Raw genomic sequence first — 13,526 nt, 5'->3', positions numbered from 1 at the left:
TAAATGTGTTCTATGCTTGTCTTTAAGGAAGTGACAGACTATGTTACATGAGTTACAGTAATTTCAAATCTCTGCAAATATTACAAACATCACCATTTAGAGTTTGCTGTCACTGTAATGTAAACAAGAAAATTATGCAGGAATAAGGTTTAACCTATATTAAGGGCTCTGCTGTAAAAAAAATTAACTGCACCCCATATCAGTTTAATAAAGCCCAAGAAATGTCATAGACTTTAATTATCTAAACATAAATTATTTTAACCTATACTTGTGAGTTAATCCACCATCATGGGGAAATAAAGCATTTGCCAAACAAATTCAAGATAGTAGTATTGACAATGCATGTTCAAATATCAAGACACTTGCTCATGTTTACCATCTTAAAGTAGACTTCTTGATTTGACTTGTTTATTTTGGCCATTTTTGTGTCAGCTTCACTTGCTGGTTTATGAAGCAGTATTTGTAAAAATGCCTCTTCTACCTAAAGAGCATTTGTGACGACAAGGATGGGATTTGAACCCATGCATGCAGAGCACAATGGATTAGCAGTCCATCGCCTTAACCACTCGGCCACCTTGTCTCACTGGTATGCAGTCTGGCAAAATTTCCATCACCACTTGTTATACTTCAAAGTCAATTCTTTATGTTCTTGTAGATTGTGTCATTTTCACTATCACGAGCTAGATAGTAAGTCGACTTTCAACCATCCTTGGCTTTAGGAACATTTATTTAATTTTAACCGATACTTGTGAACAAATCCACCATCATCCACCTCACAAACAAAAATGATTTTTAATACTTCTGGCCAATAACATGACCTTCTCTGTAAAAGTAATGTATTAATTTTCACTAAATGTGTTCTATGCTTGTCTTTAAGGAAGTGACAGACTATGTTACATGAGTTACAGTAATTTCAAATCTCTGCAAATATTACAAACATCACCATTTAGAGTTTGCTGTCACTGTAATGTAAACAAGAAAATTATGCAGGAATAAGGTTTAACCTATATTAAGGGCTCTGCTGTAAAAATGTTTTAACTGCATCCCATATCAGTTTAACAAAGCCCAAGAAATGTCATAGACTTTAAATTATCTAAACATAAATCATTTTAACCTATACTTGTGAGCTAATCCACCATCATGGGGGATACAGCATTTGCAAAATAAATTCTAGATAGTAGTATTGACATTGCATGTTCAAATATCAAGACACTTGCTCATGTTTACCATCTTAAAGTAGACTTCTTGATTTGACTTGTTTATTTTGTCCATTTGTGTGTCAGTAGCAGTATTTGTAAAAATGCCTCTTCTACCTAAAAAGCATTGTGACGACGAGGATGGGATTTGAACCCATGCGTGCAAAGCACAATGGATTAGCAGTCCATCGCCTTAACCACTCGGCCACCTCGTCTCACTGGTATGCAATCGGGCAAACATTCCAACACCACTAGTTATACTTCAAAGTCAATTCTTTATGTTCTTGTAGATTGTGTCATTTTCACAATCGCCAGCTTGATAGTAAGTCGACTTTCAACCATCCTTGGCTTTAGGAACATTTATTTAATTTTAACCGATACTTGTGAACAAATCCACCATCATCCACTTCACAAACAAAAATGATTTTTAATACTTCTGGCCAATAACATGACCTTCTCTGTAAAAGTAATGTATTAATTTTCACTAAATGTGTTCTATGCTTGTCTTTAATGAAGTGACAGACTATGTTACATGAGTTACAGTAATTTCAAATCTCTGCAAATATTACAAACATCACCATTTAGAGTTTGCTGTCACTGTAATGTAAACAAGAAAATAATGCAGGAATAAGGTTTAACCTATATTAAGGGCTCTGCTGTAAATTTTTTTAACTGCACCCCATATCAGTTTAATAAAGCCCAAGAAATGTCATAGACTTTAATTATCTAAACATAAATTATTTTAACCTATACTTGTGAGTTAATCCACCATCATGGGGAAATAAAGCATTTGCCAAACAAATTCAAAATAGTAGTATTGACGATGCATGTTCAAATATCAAGACACTTGCTCATGTTTACCATCTTAAAGTAGACTTCTTGATTTGACTTGTTTATTTTGGCCATTTTTGTGTCAGCTTCACTTGCTGGTTTATGAAGCAATATTTGTAAAAATGCCTCTTCTACCTAAAGAGCATTGTGACGACAAGGATGGGATTTGAACCCATGCGTGCAGAGCACAATGGATTAGCAGTCTATCGCCTTAACCACTCGGCCACCTTGTCTCACTGGTATGCAGTCTGGCAAAATTTCCATCACCACTTGTTATACTTCAAAGTCAATTCTTTATGTTCTTGTAGATTGTGTCATTTTCACAATCACGAGCTAGATAGTAAGTCGACTTTCAACCATCCTTGGCTTTAGGAACATTTATTTAATTTTAACCGATACTTGTGAACAAATCCACCATCATCCACCTCACAAACAAAAATGATTTTTAATACTTCTGGCCAATAACATGACCTTCTCTGTAAAAGTAATGTATTAATTTTCACTAAATGTGTTCTATGCTTGTCTTTAAGGAAGTGACAGACTATGTTACATGAGTTACAGTAATTTCAAATCTCTGCAAATATTACAAACATCACCATTTAGAGTTTGCTGTCACTGTAATGTAAACAAGAAAATTATGCAGGAATAAGGTTTAACCTATATTAAGGGCTCTGCTGTAAAATTTTTTAACTGCACCCCATATCAGTTTAATAAAGCCCAAGAAATGTCATAGACTTTAATTATCTAAACATAAATTATTTTAACCTATACTTGTGAGTTAATCCACCATCATGGGGAAATAAAGCATTTGCCAAACAAATTCAAGATAGTAGTATTGACAATGCATGTTCAAATATCAAGACACTTGCTCATGTTTACCATCTTAAAGTAGACTTCTTGATTTGACTTGTTTATTTTGGCCATTTTTGTGTCAGCTTCACTTGCTGGTTTATGAAGCAGTATTTGTAAAAATGCCTCTTCTACCTAAAGAGCATTGTGACGACAAGGATGGGATTTGAACCCATGCGTGCAGAGCACAATGGATTAGCAGTCCATCGCCTTAACCACTCGGCCACCTCGTCTCACTGGTATGCAGTCTGGCAAAATTTCCAACACCACTTGTTATACTTCAAAGTCAATTCTTTATGTTCTTGTAGATTGTGTCATTTTCACAATCACCAGCTTGATAGTAAGTCGACTTTCAACCATCCTTGGCTTTAGGAACATTTATTTAATTTTAACCGATACTTGTGAACAAATCCACCATCATCCACTTCACAAACAAAAATGATTTTTAATACTTCTGGCCAATAACATGACCTTCTCTGTAAAAGTAATGTATTAATTTTCACTAAATGTGTTCTATGCTTGTCTTTAATGAAGTGACAGACTATGTTACATGAGTTACAGTAATTTCAAATCTCTGCAAATATTACAAACATCACCATTTAGAGTTTGCTGTCACTGTAATGTAAACAAGAAAATAATGCAGGAATAAGGTTTAACCTATATTAAGGGCTCTGCTGTAAATTTTTTTAACTGCACCCCATATCAGTTTAATAAAGCCCAAGAAATGTCATAGACTTTAATTATCTAAACATAAATTATTTTAACCTATACTTGTGAGTTAATCCACCATCATGGGGAAATAAAGCATTTGCCAAACAAATTCAAAATAGTAGTATTGACGATGCATGTTCAAATATCAAGACACTTGCTCATGTTTACCATCTTAAAGTAGACTTCTTGATTTGACTTGTTTATTTTGGCCATTTTTGTGTCAGCTTCACTTGCTGGTTTATGAAGCAATATTTGTAAAAATGCCTCTTCTACCTAAAGAGCATTGTGACGACAAGGATGGGATTTGAACCCATGCGTGCAGAGCACAATGGATTAGCAGTCTATCGCCTTAACCACTCGGCCACCTTGTCTCACTGGTATGCAGTCTGGCAAAATTTCCATCACCACTTGTTATACTTCAAAGTCAATTCTTTATGTTCTTGTAGATTGTGTCATTTTCACAATCACGAGCTAGATAGTAAGTCGACTTTCAACCATCCTTGGCTTTAGGAACATTTATTTAATTTTAACCGATACTTGTGAACAAATCCACCATCATCCACCTCACAAACAAAAATGATTTTTAATACTTCTGGCCAATAACATGACCTTCTCTGTAAAAGTAATGTATTAATTTTCACTAAATGTGTTCTATGCTTGTCTTTAAGGAAGTGACAGACTATGTTACATGAGTTACAGTAATTTCAAATCTCTGCAAATATTACAAACATCACCATTTAGAGTTTGCTGTCACTGTAATGTAAACAAGAAAATTATGCAGGAATAAGGTTTAACCTATATTAAGGGCTCTGCTGTAAAATTTTTTAACTGCACCCCATATCAGTTTAATAAAGCCCAAGAAATGTCATAGACTTTAATTATCTAAACATAAATTATTTTAACCTATACTTGTGAGTTAATCCACCATCATGGGGAAATAAAGCATTTGCCAAACAAATTCAAGATAGTAGTATTGACAATGCATGTTCAAATATCAAGACACTTGCTCATGTTTACCATCTTAAAGTAGACTTCTTGATTTGACTTGTTTATTTTGGCCATTTTTGTGTCAGCTTCACTTGCTGGTTTATGAAGCAGTATTTGTAAAAATGCCTCTTCTACCTAAAGAGCATTGTGACGACAAGGATGGGATTTGAACCCATGCGTGCAGAGCACAATGGATTAGCAGTCCATCGCCTTAACCACTCGGCCACCTCGTCTCACTGGTATGCAGTCTGGCAAAATTTCCAACACCACTTGTTATACTTCAAAGTCAATTCTTTATGTTCTTGTAGATTGTGTCATTTTCACAATCACCAGCTTGATAGTAAGTCGACTTTCAACCATCCTTGGCTTTAGGAACATTTATTTAATTTTAACCGATACTTGTGAACAAATCCACCATCATCCACTTCACAAACAAAAATGATTTTTAATACTTCTGGCCAATAACATGACCTTCTCTGTAAAAGTAATGTATTAATTTTCACTAAATGTGTTCTATGCTTGTCTTTAATGAAGTGAGAGACAATGTTACATGAGTTACAGTAATTTCAAATCTCTGCAAATATTACAAACATCACCATTTAGAGTTTGCTGTCACTGTAATGTAAACAATAAAATTATGCAGGAATAAGGTTTAACCTATATTAAGGGCTCTGCTGTAAAAATTTTTAACTGCACCCCATATCAGTTTAATAAAGCCCAAGAAATGTCATAGACTTTAATTATCTAACATAAATTATTTTAACCTATACTTGTGAGTTAATCCACCATCATGGGGAAATAAAGCATTTGCCAAACAAATTCAAGATAGTAGTATTGACAATGCATGTTCAAATATCAAGACACTTGCTCATGTTTACCATCTTAAAGTAGACTTCTTGATTTGACTTGTTTATTTTGGCCATTTTTGTGTCAGCTTCACTTGCTGGTTTATGATGCAGTATTTGTAAAAATGCCTCTTCTACCGAAAGAGCATTGTGACGACGAGGATGGGATTTGAACCCATGCGTGCAGAGCACAATGGATTAGCAGCCCATCGCCTTAACCACTCGGCCACCTCGTCTCACTGTTATGCAATCTAGCAAACTTTCCAACACCACTTGTTATACTTCAAAGTCAATTCTTTATGTTCTTGTAGATTGTGTCATTTTCACAATCACGAGCTTGATAGCAAGTCGACTTTCATCCATCCTTGGCTTTAGGAACATTTATTTAATTTTAACCGAAACTTGTGAACAAATCCACCATCACCCACCTCACAAACAAAAATGATTTTTAATACTTCTGGCCAATAACATGACCTTCTCTGTAAAAGTAATGTATTAATTTTCACTAAATGTGTTCTATGCTTGTCTTTAATGAGGTGACAGACTATGTTACATGAGTTACAGTAATTTCAAATCTCAGCAAATATTACAAACATCACCATTTAGAGTTTGCTGTCAATGTAATGTAAACAAGAAAATTATGCAGGAATAAGGTTTAACCTATATTAAGGGCTCTGCTGTAAAATTTTTTTAACTGCATCCCATATCAGTTTAACAAAGCCCAAGAAATGTCATAGACTTTAATTATCTAAACATAAATCATTTTAACCTATACTTGTGAGCTAATCCACCATCATGGGGAATAAAGCATTTGCAAAATAAATTCTAGGTAGTAGTATTGACATTGCATGTTCAAATATCAAGACACTTGCTCATGTTTACCATCTTAAAGTAGACTTCTTGATTTGACTTGTTTATTTTGGCCATTTGTGTGTCAGTAGCAGTATTTGTAAAAATGCCTCTTCTACCTAAAAAGTATTGTGACGACTAGGATGGGATTTGAACCAATGCGTGCTGAGCACAATGGATTAGCAGTCCATTGCCTTAACCACTCGGCCACCTCGTCTCACTGGTATGCAATTTGGCAAACATTCCAACACCACTAGTTATACTTCAAAGTCAATTCTTTATGTTCTTGTAAATTGTGTCATTTTCACAATCACGAGCTTGATAGCAAGTCGACTTTCAACCATCCTTGGCTTTAGGAACATTTATTTAATTTTAACCGAAACTTGTGAACAAATCCACCATCACCCACCTCACAAACAAAAATGATTTTTAATACTTCTGGCCAATAGCATGACCTTCTCTGTAAAAGTAATGTATTAAGTTTCACTAAATGTGTTCTATGCTTGTCTTTAATGAAGTGACAGACTATGTTACATGAGTTACAGTAATTTCAAATCTCTGCAAATATTACAAACATCACCATTTAGAGTTTGCTGTCACTGTAATGTAAACAAGAAAATTATGCAGGAATAAGGTTTAACCTATATTAAGGGCTCTGCTGTAAAAATGTTTTAACTGCATCCCATATCAGTTTAACAAAGCCCAAGAAATGTCATAGACTTTAAATTATCTAAACATAAATCATTTTAACCTATACTTGTGAGCTAATCCACCATCATGGGGGATAAAGCATTTGCAAAATAAATTCTAGATAGTAGTATTGACATTGCATGTTCAAATATCAAGACACTTGCTCATGTTTACCATCTTAAAGTAGACTTCTTGATTTGACTTGTTTATTTTGGCCATTTGTGTGTCAGTAGCAGTATTTGTAAAAATGCCTCTTCTACCTAAAAAGCATTGTGACGACGAGGATGGGATTTGAACCCATGCGTGCAGAGCACAATGGATTAGCAGTCCATCGCCTTAACCACTCGGCCACCTCGTCTCACTGGTATGCAATCTGGCAAACATTCCAACACCACTAGTTATACTTCAAAGTCAATTCTTTATGTTCTTGTAGATTGTGTAATTTTCACAATCGCCAGCTTGATAGTAAGTCGACTTTCAACCATCCTTGGCTTTAGGAACATTTATTTAATTTTAACCGATACTTGTGAACAAATCCACCATCATCCACTTCACAAACAAAAATGATTTTTAATACTTCTGGCCAATAACATGACCTTCTCTGTAAAAGTAATGTATTAATTTTCACTAAATGTGTTCTATGCTTGTCTTTAATGAAGTGACAGACTATGTTACATGAGTTACAGTAATTTCAAATCTCTGCAAATATTACAAACATCACCATTTAGAGTTTGCTGTCACTGTAATGTAAACAAGAAAATTATGCAGGAATAAGGTTTAACCTATATTAAGGGCTCTGCTGTAAAATTTTTTAACTGCACCCCATATCAGTTTAATAAAGCCCAAGAAATGTCATAGACTTTAATTATCTAAACATAAATTATTTTAACCTATACTTGTGAGTTAATCCACCATCATGGGGAAATAAAGCATTTGCCAAACAAATTCAAGATAGTAGTATTGACGATGCATGTTCAAATATCAAGACACTTGCTCATGTTTACCATCTTAAAGTAGACTTCTTGATTTTGGCCATTTTTGTGTCAGCTTCACTTGCTGGTTTATGAAGCAGTATTTGTAAAAATGCCTCTTCTACCTAAAGAGCATTGTGACAACAAGGATGGGATTTGAACCCATTCGTGCAGAGCACAATGGATTAGCAGTCCATCGCCTTAACCACTCGGCCACCTCGTCTCACTGGTATGCAGTCTGGCAAAATTTCCAACACCACTTGTTATACTTTAAAGTCAATTCTTTATGTTCTTGTAGATTGTGTCATTTTCACAATCACGAGCTAGATAGTAAGTCGACTTTCAACCATCCCTGGCTTTAGGAACATTTATTTAATTTTAACCGATACTTGTGAACAAATCCACCATCATCCACCTCACAAAGAAAAATGAATTTTAATACTTCTGGCCAATAACATGACCTTCTCTGTAAAAGTAATGTATTAATTTTCACTAAATGTGTTCTATGCTTGTCTTTAAGGAAGTGACAGACTATGTTACATGAGTTACAGTAATTTCAAATCTCTGCAAATATTACAAACATCACCATTTAGAGTTTGCTGTCACTGTAATGTAAACAAGAAAATTATGCAGGAATAAGGTTTAACCTATATTAAGGGCTCTGCTGTAAAAAAAATTAACTGCACCCCATATCAGTTTAATAAAGCCCAAGAAATGTCATAGACTTTAATTATCTAAACATAAATTATTTTAACCTATACTTGTGAGTTAATCCACCATCATGGGGAAATAAAGCATTTGCCAAACAAATTCAAGATAGTAGTATTGACAATGCATGTTCAAATATCAAGACACTTGCTCATGTTTACCATCTTAAAGTAGACTTCTTGATTTGACTTGTTTATTTTGGCCATTTTTGTGTCAGCTTCACTTGCTGGTTTATGAAGCAGTATTTGTAAAAATGCCTCTTCTACCTAAAGAGCATTTGTGACGACAAGGATGGGATTTGAACCCATGCATGCAGAGCACAATGGATTAGCAGTCCATCGCCTTAACCACTCGGCCACCTTGTCTCACTGGTATGCAGTCTGGCAAAATTTCCATCACCACTTGTTATACTTCAAAGTCAATTCTTTATGTTCTTGTAGATTGTGTCATTTTCACTATCACGAGCTAGATAGTAAGTCGACTTTCAACCATCCTTGGCTTTAGGAACATTTATTTAATTTTAACCGATACTTGTGAACAAATCCACCATCATCCACCTCACAAACAAAAATGATTTTTAATACTTCTGGCCAATAACATGACCTTCTCTGTAAAAGTAATGTATTAATTTTCACTAAATGTGTTCTATGCTTGTCTTTAAGGAAGTGACAGACTATGTTACATGAGTTACAGTAATTTCAAATCTCTGCAAATATTACAAACATCACCATTTAGAGTTTGCTGTCACTGTAATGTAAACAAGAAAATTATGCAGGAATAAGGTTTAACCTATATTAAGGGCTCTGCTGTAAAAATGTTTTAACTGCATCCCATATCAGTTTAACAAAGCCCAAGAAATGTCATAGACTTTAAATTATCTAAACATAAATCATTTTAACCTATACTTGTGAGCTAATCCACCATCATGGGGGATACAGCATTTGCAAAATAAATTCTAGATAGTAGTATTGACATTGCATGTTCAAATATCAAGACACTTGCTCATGTTTACCATCTTAAAGTAGACTTCTTGATTTGACTTGTTTATTTTGTCCATTTGTGTGTCAGTAGCAGTATTTGTAAAAATGCCTCTTCTACCTAAAAAGCATTGTGACGACGAGGATGGGATTTGAACCCATGCGTGCAAAGCACAATGGATTAGCAGTCCATCGCCTTAACCACTCGGCCACCTCGTCTCACTGGTATGCAATCGGGCAAACATTCCAACACCACTAGTTATACTTCAAAGTCAATTCTTTATGTTCTTGTAGATTGTGTCATTTTCACAATCGCCAGCTTGATAGTAAGTCGACTTTCAACCATCCTTGGCTTTAGGAACATTTATTTAATTTTAACCGATACTTGTGAACAAATCCACCATCATCCACTTCACAAACAAAAATGATTTTTAATACTTCTGGCCAATAACATGACCTTCTCTGTAAAAGTAATGTATTAATTTTCACTAAATGTGTTCTATGCTTGTCTTTAATGAGGTGACAGACTATGTTACATGAGTTACAGTAATTTCAAATCTCAGCAAATATTACAAACATCACCATTTAGAGTTTGCTGTCAATGTAATGTAAACAAGAAAATTATGCAGGAATAAGGTTTAACCTATATTAAGGGCTCTGCTGTAAAATTTTTTTAACTGCATCCCATATCAGTTTAACAAAGCCCAAGAAATGTCATAGACTTTAATTATCTAAACATAAATCATTTTAACCTATACTTGTGAGCTAATCCACCATCATGGGGAATAAAGCATTTGCAAAATAAATTCTAGGTAGTAGTATTGACATTGCATGTTCAAATATCAAGACACTTGCTCATGTTTACCATCTTAAAGTAGACTTCTTGATTTGACTTGTTTATTTTGGCCATTTGTGTGTCAGTAGCAGTATTTGTAAAAATGCCTCTTCTACCTAAAAAGTATTGTGACGACTAGGATGGGATTTGAACCAATGCGTGCTGAGCACAATGGATTAGCAGTCCATTGCCTTAACCACTCGGCCACCTCGTCTCACTGGTATGCAATTTGGCAAACATTCCAACACCACTAGTTATACTTCAAAGTCAATTCTTTATGTTCTTGTAAATTGTGTCATTTTCACAATCACGAGCTTGATAGCAAGTCGACTTTCAACCATCCTTGGCTTTAGGAACATTTATTTAATTTTAACCGAAACTTGTGAACAAATCCACCATCACCCACCTCACAAACAAAAATGATTTTTAATACTTCTGGCCAATAGCATGACCTTCTCTGTAAAAGTAATGTATTAAGTTTCACTAAATGTGTTCTATGCTTGTCTTTAATGAAGTGACAGACTATGTTACATGAGTTACAGTAATTTCAAATCTCTGCAAATATTACAAACATCACCATTTAGAGTTTGCTGTCACTGTAATGTAAACAAGAAAATTATGCAGGAATAAGGTTTAACCTATATTAAGGGCTCTGCTGTAAAAAAAATGTAATTGCATCCCATATCAGTTTAACAAAGCCAAAGAAATGTCATAGACTTTAATTATCTAAACATAAATTATTTTAACCTATACTTGTGAGCTAATCCACCATCATGGGGAATAAAGCATTTGCAAAATAAATTCTAGATAGTAGTATTGACATTGCATGTTCAAATATCAAGACACTTGCTCATGTTTACCATCTTAAAGTAGACTTCTTGATTTTGACTTGTTTATTTTGGCCATTTGTGTGTCAGTAGCAGTATTTGTAAAAATGCCTCTTCTACCTAAAAAGCATTGTGACGACGAGGATGGGATTTGAACCCATGCGTGCAGAGCACAATGGATTAGCAGTCCATCGCCTCAACCACTCGGCCACCTCGTCTCACTGGTATGCAATCTGGCAAACATTCCAACACCACTAGTTATACTTCAAAGTCAATTCTTTATGTTCTTGTAGATTGTGTCATTTTCACAATCGCCAGCTTGATAGTAAGTCGACTTTCAACCATCCTTGGCTTTAGGAACATTTATTTAATTTTAACCGATACTTGTGAACAAATCCACCATCATCCACTTCACAAACAAAAATGATTTTTAATACTTCTGGCCAATAACATGACCTTCTCTGTAAAAGTAATGTATTAATTTTCACTAAATGTGTTCTATGCTTGTCTTTAATGAAGTGACAGACTATGTTACATGAGTTACAGTAATTTCAAATCTCTGCAAATATTACAAACATCACCATTTAGAGTTTGCTGTCACTGTAATGTAAACAAGAAAATTATGCAGGAATAAGGTTTAACCTATATTAAGGGCTCTGCTGTAAAAATGTTTTAACTGCATCCCATATCAGTTTAACAAAGCCCAAGAAATGTCATAGACTTTAAATTATCTAAACATAAATCATTTTAACCTATACTTGTGAGCTAATCCACCATCATGGGGGATAAAGCATTTGCAAAATAAATTCTAGATAGTAGTATTGACATTGCATGTTCAAATATCAAGACACTTGCTCATGTTTACCATCTTAAAGTAGACTTCTTGATTTGACTTGTTTATTTTGGCCATTTGTGTGTCAGTAGCAGTATTTGTAAAAATGCCTCTTCTACCTAAAAAGCATTGTGACGACGAGGATGGGATTTGAACCCATGCGTGCAGAGCACAATGGATTAGCAGTCCATCGCCTTAACCACTCGGCCACCTCGTCTCACTGGTATGCAATCTGGCAAACATTCCAACACCACTAGTTATACTTCAAAGTCAATTCTTTATGTTCTTGTAGATTGTGTAATTTTCACAATCGCCAGCTTGATAGTAAGTCGACTTTCAACCATCCTTGGCTTTAGGAACATTTATTTAATTTTAACCGATACTTGTGAACAAATCCACCATCATCCACTTCACAAACAAAAATGATTTTTAATACTTCTGGCCAATAACATGACCTTCTCTGTAAAAGTAATGTATTAATTTTCACTAAATGTGTTCTATGCTTGTCTTTAATGAAGTGACAGACTATGTTACATGAGTTACAGTAATTTCAAATCTCTGCAAATATTACAAACATCACCATTTAGAGTTTGCTGTCACTGTAATGTAAACAAGAAAATTATGCAGGAATAAGGTTTAACCTATATTAAGGGCTCTGCTGTAAAAATTTTTAACTGCACCCCATATCAGTTTAATAAAGCCCAAGAAATGTCATAGACTTTAATTATCTAAACATAAATTATTTTAACCTATACTTGTGAGTTAATCCACCATCATGGGGAAATAAAGCATTTGCCAAACAAATTCAAGATAGTAGTATTGACGATGCATGTTCAAATATCAAGACACTTGCTCATGTTTACCATCTTAAAGTAGACTTCTTGATTTTGGCCATTTTTGTGTCAGCTTCACTTGCTGGTTTATGAAGCAGTATTTGTAAAAATGCCTCTTCTACCTAAAGAGCATTGTGACAACAAGGATGGGATTTGAACCCATTCGTGCAGAGCACAATGGATTAGCAGTCCATCGCCTTAACCACTCGGCCACCTCGTCTCACTGGTATGCAGTCTGGCAAAATTTCCAACACCACTTGTTATACTTTAAAGTCAATTCTTTATGTTCTTGTAGATTGTGTCATTTTCACAATCACGAGCTAGATAGTAAGTCGACTTTCAACCATCCCTGGCTTTAGGAACATTTATTTAATTTTAACCGATACTTGTGAACAAATCCACCATCATCCACCTCACAAAGAAAAATGAATTTTAATACTTCTGGCCAATAACATGACCTTCTCTGTAAAAGTAATGTATTAATTTTCACTAAATGTGTTCTATGCTTGTCTTTAAGGAAGTGACAGACTATGTTACATGAGTTACAGTAATTTCAAATCTCTGCAAATATTACAAACATCACCA

General features: G+C 34.6%; 16 non-coding genes across 16 annotated transcripts; all 16 read right to left on the bottom strand.

Annotated features, from left to right (window-relative positions):
- Positions 1–498: 498 nt before the first annotated feature.
- TRNAS-GCU (transfer RNA serine (anticodon GCU)) lies at positions 499–580 on the bottom strand. The gene has a single exon. It is a non-coding gene; the product is annotated as a tRNA-Ser (tRNA).
- Positions 581–1,329: 749 nt separating this feature from the next.
- TRNAS-GCU (transfer RNA serine (anticodon GCU)) lies at positions 1,330–1,411 on the bottom strand. The gene has a single exon. It is a non-coding gene; the product is annotated as a tRNA-Ser (tRNA).
- A 767-nt stretch (positions 1,412–2,178) lies between these two features.
- Positions 2,179–2,260, bottom strand: TRNAS-GCU (transfer RNA serine (anticodon GCU)). The gene has a single exon. It is a non-coding gene; the product is annotated as a tRNA-Ser (tRNA).
- A 767-nt stretch (positions 2,261–3,027) lies between these two features.
- Positions 3,028–3,109, bottom strand: TRNAS-GCU (transfer RNA serine (anticodon GCU)). The gene has a single exon. It is a non-coding gene; the product is annotated as a tRNA-Ser (tRNA).
- Positions 3,110–3,876: 767 nt separating this feature from the next.
- Positions 3,877–3,958, bottom strand: TRNAS-GCU (transfer RNA serine (anticodon GCU)). The gene has a single exon. It is a non-coding gene; the product is annotated as a tRNA-Ser (tRNA).
- Positions 3,959–4,725: 767 nt separating this feature from the next.
- TRNAS-GCU (transfer RNA serine (anticodon GCU)) lies at positions 4,726–4,807 on the bottom strand. Its single transcript has one exon. It is a non-coding gene; the product is annotated as a tRNA-Ser (tRNA).
- A 766-nt stretch (positions 4,808–5,573) lies between these two features.
- On the bottom strand, positions 5,574–5,655 carry TRNAS-GCU (transfer RNA serine (anticodon GCU)). The gene has a single exon. It is a non-coding gene; the product is annotated as a tRNA-Ser (tRNA).
- Positions 5,656–6,403: 748 nt separating this feature from the next.
- TRNAS-GCU (transfer RNA serine (anticodon GCU)) lies at positions 6,404–6,485 on the bottom strand. The gene has a single exon. It is a non-coding gene; the product is annotated as a tRNA-Ser (tRNA).
- A 749-nt stretch (positions 6,486–7,234) lies between these two features.
- TRNAS-GCU (transfer RNA serine (anticodon GCU)) lies at positions 7,235–7,316 on the bottom strand. Its single transcript has one exon. It is a non-coding gene; the product is annotated as a tRNA-Ser (tRNA).
- Positions 7,317–8,070: 754 nt separating this feature from the next.
- On the bottom strand, positions 8,071–8,152 carry TRNAS-GCU (transfer RNA serine (anticodon GCU)). Its single transcript has one exon. It is a non-coding gene; the product is annotated as a tRNA-Ser (tRNA).
- A 768-nt stretch (positions 8,153–8,920) lies between these two features.
- TRNAS-GCU (transfer RNA serine (anticodon GCU)) lies at positions 8,921–9,002 on the bottom strand. The gene has a single exon. It is a non-coding gene; the product is annotated as a tRNA-Ser (tRNA).
- Positions 9,003–9,751: 749 nt separating this feature from the next.
- On the bottom strand, positions 9,752–9,833 carry TRNAS-GCU (transfer RNA serine (anticodon GCU)). Its single transcript has one exon. It is a non-coding gene; the product is annotated as a tRNA-Ser (tRNA).
- Positions 9,834–10,581: 748 nt separating this feature from the next.
- Positions 10,582–10,663, bottom strand: TRNAS-GCU (transfer RNA serine (anticodon GCU)). The gene has a single exon. It is a non-coding gene; the product is annotated as a tRNA-Ser (tRNA).
- Positions 10,664–11,412: 749 nt separating this feature from the next.
- Positions 11,413–11,494, bottom strand: TRNAS-GCU (transfer RNA serine (anticodon GCU)). Its single transcript has one exon. It is a non-coding gene; the product is annotated as a tRNA-Ser (tRNA).
- A 749-nt stretch (positions 11,495–12,243) lies between these two features.
- On the bottom strand, positions 12,244–12,325 carry TRNAS-GCU (transfer RNA serine (anticodon GCU)). The gene has a single exon. It is a non-coding gene; the product is annotated as a tRNA-Ser (tRNA).
- A 754-nt stretch (positions 12,326–13,079) lies between these two features.
- Positions 13,080–13,161, bottom strand: TRNAS-GCU (transfer RNA serine (anticodon GCU)). The gene has a single exon. It is a non-coding gene; the product is annotated as a tRNA-Ser (tRNA).
- Between the last annotated feature and the right edge of the window lie 365 nt (positions 13,162–13,526).

The sequence above is a fragment of the Pseudophryne corroboree genome, chromosome 11, assembly GCF_028390025.1.
Source record: "Pseudophryne corroboree isolate aPseCor3 chromosome 11, aPseCor3.hap2, whole genome shotgun sequence".
NCBI lineage: Eukaryota > Metazoa > Chordata > Amphibia > Anura > Myobatrachidae > Pseudophryne > Pseudophryne corroboree.
This window is presented reverse-complemented; position numbering and strand designations above follow the sequence as displayed.